Genomic DNA, 6000 nt, shown 5'->3' on the forward strand with positions numbered 1-6000 from the left:
TTCTCAGGATCACTTTAAACAATTTCTAAAGGTTTCTACTAACTATATTCACCACTTAATCTCTCCAGGCATGCTCCCTTTCCGAATACATGGTCTTTACAAAATGCTGGGCTCCTGCCTCTGTTCTCTGCCCTGTGGTAAGAGCTCAGCCCCCGGCTCAGCTAAACTAAGCTACTTGGTAGAAGGACTTTCACAGCTCCTTGATTTTGGTAAGAAGAGAACTGCTTCCAAGATGAAGCTAAACTGAGAGAGTTTCTTCCACTGCACAGATGTCATTGATTTACTTATATTTCCTGTGATAAACTATTGACTGTCTCCTCCTAGCCGCCACCACCTAGAGTTTTATTGTTTAACTACAGCAACCCTATTTTTGAAACATCCGACCATGATACATGAGTTCATCATCTTTTTAAGTGCATTATCTAATTAGAGACCAGAGGAAAAAACACATTCAAAGTGACTGTTCCAACCTAGTTGGACCAGCCTTCTCTCTGCACTGTGGTTTAACCAGAAAGATAAATATTAGCCTTTTTTTCCAGTTAGGCTTACAGAGTTACAGGTGTCTAAACAGTTGAAGCAAAATATTTACATTGAATTGTATAACCAGCATTTTGTAGCTGTTGTCCAAACTGTACTAAGAAATGCCAAGAGTCCATGTTACTTAGTGGATATTTTTTAAAGATTTACTTTTATGTCTGAGTAAATACACATTTCTGTATACATGTAGACATTTACTCACTACCCCTCTTTTCTGTCTCAATAAAAAAATTGATTTGTTTAAAAATCTGTTATTAGTTTTGTATATAACATTACTTTGGTTGTATTTGTATATAATTTGTACATATAATCTGTACATAATTACAGTGATTTACACTAATTACTATGCCTTCTTTTTTTGAAATTAGGGAATCAACAACACACAATAAAAATGTGTGTGCAGTACTATTTTGCTTTTACAACCTAAATCCAGGCGTTCTGCTCATCAGAACTCTAGAATAGTTGAACCCTTCCTTCCCTGAAGATCCTGGCTAAAGTTGACTAGAGACTGAAAGTGAGAGGAGTGTAAGACTTCTCTGTGGGACACTGTGTCATTCACACTACGTAGCATATCCCCCAAAGCCCTAGGAAACCCATGTCAGGGAGTGGGATTTGAAGAATTCTCCATACCAGGTAGTCATGGTGGGATTCCTCCCAATTCCAGGAGGTGCTAGGAAATCTCAACGTGATTCTCACAATAGAGTTCTGCTGGCAACCTGTGGAAACCACTGGAAATCTCAACATGCTCAGTTTTGAGGAGGATAAAGTGGTGAATTTGCTATCTCTAGGAACTTCAAAGTGGAAGGGAGCTTTTGAGGCTTGAGGACTACTCTAATATTGTGACTGTCTATAATTTAGAGGTGGGAGGCAGGGATTGCTTCTCCCCACGTGGCCAAACATGTGAATTGCTACAACAGGTAAAATACATCTGTTTGTAAATACTGGTAATGCTTCACATGGAACCTGCAAATCTTAATTTAATGCCATGGGATAAGGCCCAGAGACTTCCATTTTCAACAAGCATTCTGGTATTTTTCATTCTGGTGATCTTTCCTTTGAGAAACCAAATTGAGAAGGTAACAATTTTTAGTATTATCTCATTATTTACATAAGTGGAAAGAATTATTTTGCTGTTAAATCAAATAGGAAAAAATAATTTAAAATAATAAATAATAACCCTGTATTTATCCTGTCTATCCCAGTATATCACATAGGATTTAAAAAAAATAGATTTTTCTATTCAAATTACCTAGTAATGCTATTTTATCAATTCTATGGAGGTATAATATATGTATAATTATTGTCTACAAAAACAGCATCCTATTTTAAGTGTACAATTTTATGAGTTTTGACAGATATACACACCCATGAAACCACTACCACAGTCAAGAAATAAAACATTTCTGTTACCCTTAAGAGTTTCCTCATGTCCTTTACATTTTATTCCTCCCAATGCTTTTGTCCCCAGACAACCGCTGATCTGCTTCTTTTCACTTTCTCATGCGCTTATTGGCCATTCTTGTATTTCTTTTGTTAAGTGTCTGGTCAAATATTTGTCCATTTTCTATTGATTATCTCCTTATTATTGAGTTTAAAATTTCTTTATATTATTCTGGATCCAAGTTCTTTGTCAGTTATTTACATGGAGAATATTTTCTCCCAGTCTGTGGATTATGTCTTCATTTTGTTAATGGCATCTTTCAAAGAGAAAACTTTTAATTTTGATAAAGTTTAAGTAGTGCCACATTAGGGGCTCAACACTGGTGTCTGTGGGAGCAGATGGGACATTCAGGGTCAGCAGTAGCTAGATTGGCCCTGCTAGGAGGGAGTCTGGGCTGGAGGACCCATGTGTAACCTCTGTCTCTACCCCTGTGGCCACTTCTATCAAGTGTTCATCATGCCAGTGCTGGAGTAGCTAGTTAGGAAGGCCAGGTGACATCAACTGGCCTAGTTGTGGTACTTGTTTGTGTGGTGCCTCTTCCATGGAGGGTAATTTTTCAGTGATAGACTAAAATACACCATGATACACATTTTGCCCCTTTTCATTTCTCCATCTTGTCTCCAAGACTTCCTAGTCTTCAATCTTCTACTTTTTTTTTTTTTTCTTTTTACTTCTGATTGTTTGGTCATACCATTGGCGACTGCCCAGAAATCTCTATATATTCTTGCCTTGAGCCACTTCTCTTTTCATATAAAGTAAATGTCTAAGTGCACCATTCACTACTCTGCCCATAAAGAACATTTTCCCTCTCCTGCTGTCTTTCTGTTATAGATCTGAATTGTAATCCAACTAGTGTCTATTTTTTGGCTTGCATGCATATCTAAAATCCAAGCTCAGGTTTTTCTTCTTCCTTCAGCCGGTTGTATGGGACCTCTTATATTATAAGGTCATAGGTGCAAACCAGGGAATGGTGTTGGTACAACTGTGGTGAGTGACATGGACATTTGTGCTTTCTGCTCATGCTTTCATCTGGTCCTGTTCAAGATCTATCCCAGACATACATTTTCCTTCTTATTAAGGATTACTGTTGGACCCATCCCGCTTTATGAATTGATGCATCCAACAGAACACAACTCATACTAAGCAGCTTCATATGTATAATCATGTAATGGCCATGGTTAAATGGCTTGTCTTTAACAGAGCCTAGTGATATGGCACATCATTCTATACATGATTTTATTTCAGAATGATTCTCCTACTGGCATTTGCCAAAAACTCCACATTCTTTCCCCACAAATACAATGGGATCCACTGGACCATGGATACATGAATGGTCTATGTGGTAGGGCTGATTGCAATTAACCTAGACACCGTGTAGAGCTCTTTCCCTGCTCCAGGTCCCACTCAAAGCTGGCAAACATACGTATCACCAGGACTGAAGTCTAGAGAAATTCTCCTAGTCATGGACTATTTTGCCTCCAGAACCCAAAAAAGCTTACTAGACACTGCTGATGCAAGATGCAGCATTTTTCTTTTCCTTTTGGAGATAATATCCTGATATTCTCTGACCATTAGATCCATAAAATTTTCACTGAAGTGGTAGCTCCCAAGTCTTTGTAAGATTTCTCTCTTTTCTATTGTAACACATGTGTCTTATCAAAGCCCATGTGTACTAGCCACCTCTCTTCATGTTATTTGGTCAAGATGATATCATTGATGGAATGTATCATCAGTGCCATGTTCTGTGGGATGTCTTGGCAGTCCAGATTTCTTTGGACTATATTATAACAAAGTGGGAGAGTTGATGTAGATCTAACGGAAAACTGTAAATGAATACTATCATCTGTTTCATGCGAATATGAACTGTTCCCAGCCCCCTTTCTTAATCAGAATGAAAAAGAATGCATTTACCAAGTCAGTTATCTAAGCCATGTACCTGAAGTTTTATTAATCCACCCTAACTGTATCATGTCTGACATAGCAACTGATATTGGGTCAACTAATTAATTAAGCCTGCAGTCTTCAGTCATTCATCAGGATCCATACAGATTCTGCAGGGGCAAATATGGTAGAATTAAATGGAGATAAGATAGAAACTACCAGGTGTGCATCCTAGAGGACCTTAATGGTGGTACCAATCTCTTCTATCTCCCTTGGAATACAATATTGATTTTGACTTAATATCTTGGTCAGTAGTGAGAAGTTTCAGATGTTCCCACTTGGCTTTTCCCACTATGAAAGCTCTTACCTTATAGGTCAATAATGTGTTGGCGGGTTTTACTTCAACTGCTAAGTACTGCAATTTTAATTATGTACTTGGAGACTGGGGAAATTACCACTGGGTGGGTATACAGACCCAATGGGTCCACTCCTATTTGGACTTTAGTCATAATTCCATTTTATTATATGGTGCCCATTAGCTCCCATTCTAAAAGCGGGCCATAATGATGCTTTGGATCTCTAGAGATCGATAACCTATTTCCAACAGTACTCAAAATGTTTGGGTATTCTCCTTTTCACAGTGTAGTCAAACCAAGTAAATGGTTTTGTGTTCCTTTGGGGAAGGACTGGGGAAATCATTACATCATATTAAATACTTATCACAGTATCATATGTATCAATATATGTATCAATGTGTTCTAGATCTGAAAATAAACTTAGGTCTGGGAACTTAGCAATAGGTCATGACTTTATATTGGGCCAACTGTCCTTAAATCCCTTCTCCTTCATTCTTGTCTTTTACATTTTTGTACTGGATTCTAATCAGCACTTGTGTTACATATTGTCTAATTTGCTGCTAGGGATACCACCATGCTTTATTAACCATCTGTACAGTGGGTACAGCCTGCTTCAGTGCTCCTCTTACCTTACCTTATCTTACCTTAGGCCTCCTGGCTTCTTGTAGTTAAGCACTGACCCCTGATCCCATCATCCCCATGGATATTAATGAGGCCAGCTCTATGACTGCCTCTCCTTCCATCAACCCTGACCTGTGGAGGGACCATACTGGACTTATTATTTATACTGGTCCTTCATTCACTAGAGCATATATAATGACCTTGATGAATGATCTGTGCCACTTGTTGCCTTCTTGGGGAGATACATCTGAAAATCTTCCAGAATGGGGAAAGGTAGGACTGCCTTTGTCAGGTTCAAAGGGTTGGAGGTCATCTGCTGAGCCCCTCAGGGGAGTTCATACAGATGTCCTTATGTCATGTCTCAGAATCCCACATTACTCATAACCAGGGCCCTGATCCTAACAAAACAGATCTGCCATGGCTGAGATTCAAACATCTCTCGAGCTCTGCAACTCTATCAGGTCTTCACTTTCTTGATTATCTTTCTCAAAACAAACCATTTACTACTTGTCAGTGGTTTTCAGTTTCTCATAATCTCTCTTCAAGCCATTCGTCCAAATTAGCAATAACCAGTCAACTTCACTGTCATTGTATATGTGGATTCCCCCCATTTTCCAAATGCTTGGATCACTAGACCTAGAGTGGCATTCCTCTCTACTGGGACATTTTCCCAGGTCATTACTAGGGAAAGTTTTAACTGTTGTCTTGTGCTAGGGACTATCTGTACCTCATTTGTCTTCTCTGTCTACTGTGTAATGAGTCCTAAATTCAAATTTTATTACCTGTGTTCTTGGACCACTCTCAGTACCACTAGTGTTAGTTTGGGTCCTCTGAGAAGCAGGTGCTAAGACAGGATTGTATATCTAAGGATTTATTTGGGGAAAATGCCTATAAGGGAAAATGGGATGGAGCCAGAGGAGGTGGTAGGTAAAACTATGAGACCGTAATGCAGGAATAACCCCTATGGGGTAGAGAAGAAAGGGTGGTATAGAGGGAGTCTCAGAGTACAATACATTTCTAGGAAAGTTTTGACCAATCCCATGGGGAGTCCTTAAACCAAAGTCACTCGACAGAGGAGTCCCACTTCTCATAGGAATGGACCCGCTTTAGTATCCCTGCCATACTCAGTAATTTTCTGGGAGCAGCTGTGGGAAGCATGGTCTC

This window comes from Mirounga leonina, unplaced genomic scaffold (genome assembly GCF_011800145.1).
Source record: "Mirounga leonina isolate KUSES-001 unplaced genomic scaffold, KU_Mleo_1.0 Mir_169, whole genome shotgun sequence".
NCBI lineage: Eukaryota > Metazoa > Chordata > Mammalia > Carnivora > Phocidae > Mirounga > Mirounga leonina.